Genomic DNA, 12,847 nt, shown 5'->3' on the forward strand with positions numbered 1-12,847 from the left:
GTCCAAGAAAGTCAGGGAAAATAGGAGGTGGGGGTGAAGAGGGAAAACATTCCAGGCACGATCAAGTGTCAGTTCAAATGTAAAGAGACTAAAAATGTAGCATTCTGTGGAAAGAGTAGCAAGTAGCTCATTGTGGCTAGACTGTAGAGTTGTGTGGAGGGCTAGGTTATGAAAAACTTCAAAAGCCAAACAGATGACCTTATACTTGATCCTGGAGGTATCAGGCATGATCAGACATACACTTTAGGAATATCACTTTGGTTGTGGAGAAGATGCTTTGAAGCGGGGAGAACATGGAAGCAGGAAGACAGATTAGAAGGCTATTGTAATGATTCAGTCAAGAAGTGGACCTGGACCAGGGTGGTGGCTGGGAGAGATAGATACAGGAGATGTTGTAAAAAAAGAAGATATTACAAGATTTGGCAAATTATTGGATGTGTGGTTGAGAGAGAAAAGGAGATAGTGATGCTGGAGCTGTGAGCCTGGGCCACTGGAAAGATGGTGGTATCCTTGACAGTATAGGGAAGTTCAGAAAAGGGATGGGTTTTGGCAGAGGGGAAGATAATGAGCTCTTTTTTTTTTTTAGACATGTTGAGTTTTAGATGCCTACAGGAATCCATTTTGAAGTATCCAACAGGCAGCGTGTTGCAGTACTGGATACATAGATCTGGGAATTATCTGCAGAGAAGCAATAATTAAGCCCATGGGAGTTGATGAGGTCACCATATGAGAGAGTATAGAGGGACTCTGTCCCAGGACAATGTCTCGGGGGAAGCCAAAAGTTAGTGGATGTAACTTGGATCCAGCAAAGGATACTGAGGAAAAGTCATACAGGTAGGAGGAGAAACAGTAGAGTAGTGTTGCAGAAACCTAGAGAAGAGAAAATATCCAGGAGGAGATGATCAACAATGTAAAATGCTGCAGAGAAGTCAAGAAGGATCAAGACTGAGAAAGAGACATTGATCTGACGATTAAGATATCAATATTATCATTGGAGAAGGCAGTTTGGGTTGAATGATGAGATTGCAGACGATGCGAGCCTCCTCATTGAAACTTACTCCAATCCATCTAATTAGTTACTTCATCTTCCCTCCTGAAATCCTATCATTTGGGCACATGTATCCTCTCGATAGAATTTAACTTCACTTTAGGGAATATCTTATTTATGCTTTATTCCTAGAACTTGACATAGTATCTTGTAATGGTAGGTGCTCAATATGCAAAATGACAAAAACAAAATAGGGAAAGGGTTAATGTTTCTGTGAAGAAAGGGCACATCTCTCCTCTTTCTGTTTCTGTCTTCCTCTCTTATGTGTACATATAACCTGGAGGGTTGAGGGTGGGCTGTCTTCCCCTCCCCTCCCCACCGTCTTGAATTTTGGCTTATTTGTACCCACTCTGAGTTTCTTTAGAGAATCTCAGAATATAGATTGTATTTAGGCTTCCACTGATTTTGGTAAGTGCCTCTCCAGTTACCGTGTAAGCATTTAAGGGAACAATACTTATTTGGCATAGGAAAACCTCAGTGAGAGAGTGCAGGAAGCCAAAGGACTCATAGGCCCTAAGCAACCAGTATACTCCTTCTCCCTCTCTGGTGAGCCCTACCTCTGCAATCTACCCAATTCTAAGCTCTACCCTGCAGTTGGGACTCTATCCTCGAAGGGAAGTGAATTTGGGCTTTCTAGAGTAGCAACCCTCCCTCCATTTTGGTGAGTCCGATCTTAGTTTCAGGGACCTATACATGCAAGTCTACAGCTTTGTGGTATTATTCTCAGTGTGAATTCCCATAGATGGAGATAGAGGTGGGGTTGCTAGAGAGATATCTTTGGAATTATGACTCAACTTGGGGTGGCTGGAAAGATATCACTGGAATTATGACTCAGTCAGTCCCTTGTTGCTTCTCTAGTCCTGGGGCCATGTGTGCAATTTTCTTCTTTCCAAGGGCTGATGATGTCCAGCGACTTTCCTTTTTAGCTCTAGAAAGTTGGATTCTGGGCACTTTTCCAAAGGCTAGGATTCCCCCTGAATGTTCAGGTACTGCTACCATTTAGCCCCAGGGTTCCCTTCTCCACAGCTACCATCTCTTGCCCTGAAATGTTGCTGCTGCTTTGCCATAGGCCATGGAAGTTGAAGTCCAAGTACTTTACCCATATTTCCTTTTCCAGTTAATTTTTCAGATGAGGAAACTGAGGCAAACAGGGTTAAGTGACTTGCCCAGGGTCACACAGCTAGTAAGTATCTGAAGCTAGATTTAAACTCATGTCCTCTTGAGTCTGGGACTGGCCCTCTATCCACTGCTCCACCTAGCTGTGTCCTTCTATAAAACTCCCCTGATCAACTCTTTATACAAACACACACAAAGAGGATACATAAAGAGAAATGTAAGGTTCTAAGTCAAACAGAATATAGAAAAAAGGACATAATTTTTCCTTTGCTTATTCAAATCAGACAGGGTCCTAATGAAGAAAAATTGTTAGCAAATATGTCACATAATGACTCCAATGACTTAGTAGAGACAGAATAGAGTCAGGGAAAGTGAGCCCTACATGCAGTCAGGGCTTCTGTTAGGTGGTGCAGTGGACAAAGCACTAGGCCTGGAGGCTGGAAGACCTGAGTTCAGATCCAACTTCAGATACTTGTTAGCTGTGTGACCTTGGCTAAGTCACTTAACCTCTATCTCTCTCAATTTTCTCAACTATAAAGTGAGGATAATAATAGCACCAGCCTCCTAGGATTGTTGTGAGGACCAAGTGAGACAATATTTGTCAAATGCTTAGCACTGTGCCTGGCTTATAATGGGTACTTAATAAGTGCTTGTTTCTTTCCCCTGTCCCCTAACCTCCATCCAAACCTAGGGAAGTCACTCCTCCTCTCTGGGCCACAATTTCCTGAGCTGTAAAGTGATGGATTTGGGCTAGATCAACTTTCAGGTCCCTTCTACTTCTAGTTAGAGGCTATAATAATTGAATTCTTTAATCATAAAAGGGTCAAGTAATATCACCACGAGCAGAAGTTTAAAAAAAAAAACGGAGGAGCATGAGGTCTAGACTACACTATCTGATTCGTGTTTTTTCCCAAGGCTTATGTTTGTGTTCTAAACTGATAGCAAATTCCATCCATCAAAACTTTGTTCTCTGACATTCCGACTTTTGGAGAAATAAGGAAACTAGGAAAGCAAAACGGTCTATTTATTAAATGCAGCCACAGCTGGCCAATTAGAACGACAATAGCTATATAAAAACAGCTAAAGCCATTGTTAGGGTGAGTAACTCAAATGCTACAGAATAGCAATGCATAACATGATTTCAGAATTAAAATAGGCTTTTTCTTCCAAGATTCATGAAATTATGATACGGCGTGTGTGTACGTGCTATTTATAAGTTTGTATTGGGGTAGATCCAACAAAATGATGTTTGGGGCGTGACTGAGAACCCGGGGTACAAATTTATAAGGGGCCTAGAAAAACGATATTTGTGCAGTGACCAGGAAAGAGATTGGATGAATTCGTGAAGTAGGGGGGTGGTGAGGTGGGCGTGAAAAAGCACTTGGTATATGGTTTTGAAAGTTTGGCCAAGGGACTTCATTGATAAGTAGTTGGAAAGTATTATAAATGATTAATCAGAGGGACAAGAAGATGAAAATTATGACAGGGTTAGGGCGGGAGCGGTGATGATTGTAGCTTCTGTGTCTGGGATGGATGTAAGTTCAGAGTTCCCAGAGTTAGACGTACCAGATAGGAGGCAAGTAGAGATGAAACACTAAGTAATAAGAACTGAGATGCTGGTCCTGTCTATGGAAATAGAAAGGAAGGAATGTATATGAGGACCACTATGGGAGAATAATCAGTAGGACTTAGCGATAGATTAGAGATGAAAGTGAGGAAGTGAAATTACTCCAAAGTGGCAAGCCTGGGGGACTGGCAGGATGGGGCTATAGTAAATGAGGAAATTGGGAAGGGCTGCTGGTTTGGAGGCAGGGCAGTTAAAAACAACAATATAGTGGCAGGAACTTACGCTCAAGCCAATTTTTTTTCTGCAAACACCATGCTCAGGAAGGCCTTTTCTGTTTATTTGTTTTGTTGAGAGTAGAATGCTTTTCCTTAGAGATGTGACTGAACCACCCTGAACCAATGTCATAGGGCTGATGGTGATTATTTATCTGACTCAACTCAGCTGATACAGTTAGTTCATATTAGTCTGTAAAGTCCTGAATGGCTTAGATCCAGATTCTGTTAGAAAACACTTGGGTAAGCTTTGCTTCATGTATCCCTCCCTGAGTGAGACCTGAAACAATTTCTGCATCTCTTACCATCCGCAATTTCTACCATCTCCTACCAGCTGTACATGCCTGAAGCCTCCCTCAGTCTTCCTTGGGCTCATCAGCCTCCTTCCAACCAACTGTGGAATTCATAATTGAGCCCAAGAGAGTATGACTTGTTCTCACAGCCTAAGGACTTAGTATCAGAGACAGCCTAATCTATCTGTAGGTTAAAATAAATCTAACTTGTCTTTTTTGCATCCCTAGCATTTTGCGCATTGCCTGGCACATAGTAGGCACTTATTAAAATACTTGTTGACTGACTTCTCTCTCTCTCTGTCTCTCTCTCTCTCCCTCTTTCCACTTGTCTTTTCTTTTTTCCATTATCTTCCCTCCCTCCTTGATTTTAACTCTCTCTGTTTCTCTTTCCACTGTTGTATCATCTGCTTCTTTCCCCATTGGTCTTAACTGTTACTTCTGTGGTGGCTCCAGGGCTTGTCACTTACCAATTGTGTAACCTTGACCACTCTGAGTCACAGTTTCATTATCCATAAAATGGGAATAACTTGAGTCTCATGTGACTATGTAACCCCTTTGCTGTGCCACATTTGGCCAGGGGTGTTTTGGGTGATTGTAATCATGCTGATACATTTTGAGATCCTATGCAGTGCCAGTAGCAAGTATTTTCTACTGACAGATCAGGAAAGAATCATAAATCAAATATGTTTTAAAAAATTTGGGCAGAACAGCAAGAATAACAAGTAAAAACCAAATAGTAGAATCATTCTCTGTCCTCCATACACACAAGGGCCACAACCACCCACAGAGTGGGAGAGTGAACACACCCCAGGCAACTCACAGTCCTGGAACGGGATTGAATCTGCAGCACTTCTCACATCTCCATCTTCTGAAAACTGAAAACAGATTGTAGCTTATTGCTCTTCCATTCCACCCCAACAACTGCTTTTGCTCCCTGTCTCCAAAACGTCATTTGTAGCTTCTTTGCTTCTCTCGTCTTTTGCTGGTGCTTCATCTTTATCGGGAGTTATTTTTCAGATGTGACATTGACCTGGCCAACATGCCAGGGGGCTACTCAAGACATGTTTGTTAGCCAGGCTCACTGTCGCACTAGGCTGGAACATAAAAGGCAAAGTGATTGAGCCCTCTGGGCTTGGTCAGGAAGATCTGAGTTTAAATTCAACCTCCAGTTACTAGTTGTGTGACCCTGAGCAAATCACTTAACTTCTACCTCAGTTTCTTCAATTATAAAATGAGGACGATAATAGCAGCTACATCAAATGAGGTAACATTTGTAAAGTGCTTTGCAAACCTTAAAGTGCTATGTAACACTAGAAGCTGTTGTTATATTGTTTTTATTTAAAGAGGACCCTCAAATGTCTATCGAGACCCTTTTCAACCTTACCTAGGTTGGACTAGGGTGAGTGAATTCTTTTTGACTCCTGTTGTGCCCATGATAGTCAGAGCTATGACAATCACCTTGAAACTTTGATAAGCCTGAAAAAAGAGCTTAGGGATCCTTTATTCTTCATTCCTGCCGCCGTGGGGGAGAAGGAAGGGAGAATTCTCCTCATGTGTAAATAATAATACTCATGCTCCCTACATAGAGGTACCATATGCAAAATTCTTTCTACAATGAAATATAAAAGTAACCTTTTACTATTATATCAGACTCTGTTCTGTCTCACAGCTCTTAAGCCAGAGGCTCCTGAAACCATTTTCCATGGAAGATCCATAACTTGAGGAATTTTCATTTCTCACCTAGGTAATAATTATCCAGTCTACTGACTTTTAAAGAGCTGGGCCAGCTGTATCATTTAGTTTAGTCTGTCAATGTAAGTACAATGCAGCCCTTCTTTAAAAGGTTTATTTTTAAACAATTTCACAACCTTCCTTAAATATTTAAATTGTCTCTGTTTTGACATTTTGTCAGTAAGTTCCAAAATCTATGGGTGGAGAATATAGTAATGATAAATAATAAAAAAAGCCCAAACAAATAAATATCTCTATATAATACTAGTCTCATTGCTTTCTTAAGGTATTAAACATTTTTTTGAACATGGTATGTGTTTTCTTTTAAAAACTAAGGTGAATCATTGTCAGAAATATTTAGTAAGCTTTAACCGTCTACTTTGACTTATTATATGCAGTGATAAAGGAAGAAACAAGTGTCTTTGTGTAAGTTTAGGAGTTGTAGGAGAACTTCCATGTTTTTTGATTCAAGGGCTCGTCTGGACCCCTTCCACTGTGAAAGACAAAAACGAAAAGCCGCTGTTTCCTTTGGTTGAGAATACTAATATTTTAATGGGTATGATGTCATGAATTATTAAACTAGCTTAACTTTAAAGCCTAGCAGAAAGAACACATAGTAAAGAATGACCTTCAGAATCTTGAAAAATGGCAATGTTGACTGTGTGCTAGCAGGCTCAAAGATGGATTTTTACTTTAGTTTATATTTATGCAACTGTGAAACTTGGTCCCTTGTTCCCCAAGAAATCCTTTGTGCAGCAGTGTGGAGAAAGTTATTACATTTTAGTACAGAAGAGCTGTAAAGTTTTCTTCCTCACGTCTCATGAAAACTATAGTACAAGCAATTTTTGTACTAGGAGGTGAATGGACCTTAGAAGTAACATGTAGATTTACACCAAAGACAAAAGGAAACAGTCCTCTTTTTGCTTAAATGAGACTCACTGTCAAGCTCCTGCTTGGGATGTATTCAGTAACCTATTTTTTAGTACAATAACAGTGACTGTATACTTCTGATTTAAGGTGAATCAAAGGGAAACTGTGTCCAGGAGGACAAAGATGTTCTGCCAGAGCCACTCCAGCATGACCACATGACATGCCCAGAGGCAACTCTAGGGCTAGGAGTGCAGCTGCCTGTGGAGGCTGCCAGAGAGGCAGGCAGATGATTCTGGGAGAATATCTTTCCTGACTCATTCTCTGGCTACTGGGCCTGTAATTGGTTGCTGTGTAAAATCCTAGAAACCAAGAAGGACGTGGTGTAACTGATCAATTTCAAACTATGGGCTGGCTTGATGGGGAGTCGGAGGAACAGGGTTCAAGTCCTGACTCAGCTACTTGCTGCCTGTGGGTCCTCAGGAGAGTCCTCAGTTTTTAGGAAGACGATGCCATGACTTGCAAGTGAATTGAATTTATGTGAAGGAGGCCTGTGCAAGGTCACCAGCCTCACTTTCTCCTCTGGAGCCATTTGGGTTCAGTGGCATCAGGATGACTGGAGATGGCTCCCTCCATTTGTTTAAAAGAAGTTGAACTGAATAAATTGGGCCAAAAAACTAGTTTTCCTAAATTTTCATATTTTAGTTCATACTCTTGCCTATTAAAGGCATGGTTACCATGTTTTGGGGCAGCTAGGTGTCATAGGGGGTACAGTGCTGGGCCTGGAGTCAGAAAGACTCATCCTCCTGAGTTCAAATCCAGCCTCAGGCACTTACTAGCTATGCGACCCTGGGCAAATCACTTAACCCTTTTGGCCTCAGTTTCCTCATTTGTAAAATGAGCTGGAGAAGAAAATGGCAAACCACTCCACTATCTTTGCCAAGAAAACCTCAAACGGGGTCATGAAGAGTCAGACACAACTGAAAAATGACTGAACACTCCAATGTTTGCTTCAAGCACCACAGAATCACATAATCTCACAGTTGGAAAAGATTTCAGAGGCTATTTAATATGAACCCTATCTGAACAAAATTTCTATCTACAATTTACCCAGCAAATTCAGTTTTTACCTGAAGCTCTCCAGTTGGGGAAAAAATCTCCCTTATTCCTTTTTGGGAGGCAGCCAGGGTTAAGTGACTTGCCCAGGGTCACACAGCTAAGTATCTGAAGCTAGTTTTGAACTCAGGTCCTCCTCATTCCAGGGCTGGTTCTCTATTCACTGTGCCACCTCCCAATTCCTCTTCTTTCTCAGGAAGTCAATTCCATTTTTGTGTAGTTCTAATTGTTAAAAAGTTCTTCCTTGCCTCAAATCTGTACTTGTTTCTATCCAATTTCAATCTGTTGCTTCTAATTCCTGCTTTCTGGGACCAAGCCTGATATCTCTCTTCTGTTCTTCAAATGCTTGAAGATCACTCTTGGGTCTTCTCTGTGTTGAACATTCCTGTCTCCTTCAGCTGACTCTCCAAGGCGTGCAACGAGAGGCTCTTCACTCTCCTGGTCTCTTTCCTTGAGATTGTCTTTTATTCAACAAGCATTTATTGTACCAGGCACTATGCTGTAGATAGAGACCAAAATAGAGTATCCCTGCCCTCAAGAAGCTTGTATTCAGGGCTGGGGTGAAGGGGGAAGTGAAGAGGAGAGAACAACATTTATACACACAATTAAATTTAAAGTAAATACAAATTAATTTTGGGGAGGTGGGGGAAACAGTAGCAATAGGGTACTCTGGAAAGGCCTCTTGCAGTATTTGGAGCCCTCAATGGAGCTAGGGTTTCCAAGAGGTAGGGAGAACATTCTAGGTTTGGGGGGTGTGCAGCTTGTGAAAAGGCACGGGGGCAGAAGGTAGAATTTTGTCTATGGAGAACAGCAAGTAAGCCAGTTTGGCTGGAGGGTAGAGAATGGGAGGAAGGTAATGTATAGTCAGGCTAGAAAGATAGCCTGGAGCCAGGTAAGGGCTTTAAATGCCAAAAAGAGGAATTTGTCTTTTATGTTAGAGGCCAGTGAAACTTCGTGGGCAGGGAGTGGCATGGTCAAGTCTAAGCTTTACTCCTGTCACTTTGACAGCTCTGTGGAGTATGAATGGAGAAGGGAGTCATTAGGAGGCTATTGCAATAGTCCAAGTGAAAAGGGACTAGGGCCAGAACTAGGGCGGTTGTTTATGAACAGAAAAGGGGGTGTAAGAGATCTTAAGGCAGCAGAATCTACAAGGCTTGCCAACTTCTTGGATAAGGGGCTGGTGATAAGTGAGAGCAAAGTGCGGGGAATGAGTCATAGCAACTTGTGAACTTGGTGGTTGGAAGAATGGTGGTGTCTTTGACTAAAATAAGGAGATTAGGAGAATGAGTGGATTTAGTAGAAAAATAATGAGTTCTATTTTGGAAATGTTTTTCTTTTTCAGACAAACTGTTGTCTAACCACACCTCCCCCAGCTTGTCCTTGAGAGTCTGATTATTTTGAACCCAAATGTAAGACTTTATGTCTATTCCCATTAAACCTCATCTTGGCCCAATGTTCCATCCTGTTAAGATATTCTTGCATCCTGACTCTGTCATGCAGTGCATTAGTAATAACTTACAGCTTTGTATCATCTGCAAATTTGCTAAGCAAGTCATCTATACTTCATCCAAGTCATTGATAAAAGTATTAAACAGTGCAGGGTCACAGGCAGATTCCCTGTGGCACTCCATTGGAGACCTTTCAAATTGATATTGAGCCATTAATGACTGTTCTTTGGGTTCCAGTTCTAAAGCTATCTGATTATACTCTTGTTTATCCCATCTCACTAATGCAGAGAAATCTCTCTCTCTCTCCCTTTCTTTCTTTTTCTCTCCCTTCCTTCCTCCCTTTCTTCTCTCTCTCACTTCCTCTGTTTCTATTTTCCTTCCTTCCTTCCTTGTTTCCTCCCTTCCTTCTTTCCTTCCTTCCTTCCTTCCTTCCTTCCTTCCTTCCTTCCTTCCTTTCCTTCTTTCTTTCTTTCTTTCTTTCTTTCTTTCTTTCTTTCTTTCTTTCTTTCTTTCTTTCTTTCTTTCTTTCTTTCTTTCTTTCTTTCTTTCTTTCCTTTCTAGAATCCCCCATTTGTAAGTTGTTACTAGAGTGACCAAATAGTTTTATTTTCCTTTTACCCTCCTTTTGCTTTACTGCTTCTCCTATTGCCTTATTTTTCATACTAAGAGTCTGCAAGAGCTGAGAAAGCCGGCTTCCTTTGTGATTTTCAAAGATTGAGTTGCTTTGGTCTCTAGGGTAGAGAATATTTTTGTACTAGCCTTTCTTCACAAAATAATATGTTTGATTGTCTTGAGAAAACAATACACATTTTCTAACCTTCTTGGGAATATCATTATTTCTTAGAAAAGGAAGTGAAATAATGAAAGTGTGTGTAGCAAGTCAAGCTGGAGACACTAAAGGAGGAAAAGCAGGAGATTCAAAATCAAGGTCAGTCTCCTCTTTTGTTGGATTGCAGCAGGCGTTTAGTGGTAATAAAACCTTTTTTCTGTAGAATACATTTTATATTAAAACTGCAGCAATTTAAATGAGGGATTTTATGCCTGCGCAGTCTTTATTGAGCATGAAGGATCAAAAAAAATGCTTTTGGGGTTCTTAGGAAATTCTTGAGATTTAAAAAATGGCTGTGTATGAATCCAGGGCCCTTGCCAGTAAGTAAGAAGACACATTGGCTAGAGCTATTTCAGTGCTGGCAGGTGCAGGGCAAGCTTGCTCAAACAGCTCCTTGGTCATGTCATTTAACCTTGGACCCCCTGTTATTCTAGTCCTCTGGGTCTCTTGAATAAACACTAAATCTTGCCTGATTGTGTGGCAGTTTTACGATGTGGATTCATGCCTATTTTCAGAGTAGCCTGAAAGACCCTTTAATTGGTGACTTAAAGTGGTTGCTAAAAGACTAGTAGCCCACTCTATCACCATTGCTGTGTTCTATTAAATTTTTCCCTTTCGTAGAATGTACATGGGTGGGCTAAGCACAAACTTCTTTCAGTCAATCCTTGAAAAATACTAGAAAAAAAGATGGCACAGAATAGTATTGTTTTATAGATCGCTTTGACATGAATTGATGATTGTGCCTTAGATTTATTGGCCCATATGTTCTTTTGGCCTGAGCACTCAAACTTACTAACTTGCCATGAAACCTCATCCACTTTCTTCTCTCCCTACACTGAAACTGATGGGTCTGAGAACCCCAACTCTAGAAGGCCTTGCTTTTTTCTGTCCTGCTATCTTACAATGGGAGAATGGAGTCATATAGTAGATTTGTGAAAATGTTGCTATTTACACAAAGAGATGCTATTTAAAGGGATCTAGAAAGATTTGAAAACATGTTGAAATAAATGTATCAAGGAAGAAGCTATTACAATTGATTAGTCATGAAATATTTTTAAGGACCTACTATGTGCCACATACTATGCTAAGTGCTGGCTTTATTTAGCAATTATATACCTGTCTTCTCTCAGGAGGCCCTATGGTAAACCGGTGAATTTGACTTATCATATATGGTCTACATGGTTGGAATGAATTTAGGTGTCAGTGTATGAATTTACTGCTGTGGAATACTAGATGGTAAAGCCAAGGAATAAAGTATTCAATTTAGGAATAGTAACAATTTAAGTTCCCCAAGGAAATTCTTTGTCCAATATAGATGCAATTGGAAAGGATGCTGAATTTGGGTTCAGAGGACCTGGATTCGAATTCCAGCTCTGCCACTTATTATCTGTATGACCTTAAGCAAGTCACTTAATCTGCCTGGGCCTCAACTTCCTCATTTGTAAAAAGAGGGAGTTGGCCTAGATGGCCTCCAGGTCTCTTCTAGTTCTCAATCTCCTCAATCCTCAGAAAATGATTGATCAGATGAATTGATTGAGATGATCAGGTGGTTGAATAATGGTGACAATCTCCCCCAGAGGAGGTGATATTGCAAAATCTCTAAATATTTGATTTTTTTAGCTAAGAATCCACATTTATTTTAGAGTACTGGGGAACAGAAAGAGTTGCATTTTTCTTCCCAGGTAGTTAACAGTGCCATCCTCTATGTCCTCTCCAACTGAGTTTCTGTAACACATTGACCAGAAGCAGCTATTTGTATCTATGGCTACTGCTCTAACCAAGGATTTTTTTGTTTTTTTGCTATTTATTTATTTATTTTAATATTTGAGGCTGCCTAGCTAAAGCACATTAACTTAAATGACTTTTTTTCTTTCACAATGTTATGTAGATCTTAGTCTTTTCTGTATCTTTTTATGACAATGGCAGCATATGGCCCATTGTTACTATCAGATTTAAGTAAGAGGGATGAATTAGTAGTTGAAAGGATGCCATTGCTTCTGGCTCAGCGTCTGCTCCAAGTTCTGAAGCTGGAGGGTTTTGTAGTTTTATTTTTCTGTAAGCTAAAAAACTTGGAAATTGTTGGTTATCTTTTATTTGGGCGACATTTTCTAATTTTTATTTGCACACTGCACAGACTGATGTTCACTCAGGACTCCTAGAAAATAGGTTAGAAGAGCTTTCTCTGTGGTGAGGATGAGGTCAGATGTTACTAGCTAACCTAATGCTGATACAAAATATCCCCAGATGCCAAAGATAAGGCCCTTGTGTTTTTGAGGTACACACCTGTGAAAATTTAGGGGAGAACTTGGGAGAAAGAAGAAATTTAGAGAAACGTGAGCAGAAGCAATTGAATCGAAAACAACTCCAAGAATCAAATTTCAAGACACAGAGGATGTTAGCTTTACCAGATGCAAAAGCTTTTATTTAAAAAAATTACTTCATGTTCCTTGGGAACAGAATAATGAAATATAATTTTACCAAACACATATACATACACAGGGAAGCAGAAATGCTGAAGCAGGAACATGTCGGTATGTTTTATAATTCTGGATTTGTTTTT

Source organism: Trichosurus vulpecula, chromosome 4 (assembly GCF_011100635.1).
Source record: "Trichosurus vulpecula isolate mTriVul1 chromosome 4, mTriVul1.pri, whole genome shotgun sequence".
Lineage (NCBI taxonomy): Eukaryota > Metazoa > Chordata > Mammalia > Diprotodontia > Phalangeridae > Trichosurus > Trichosurus vulpecula.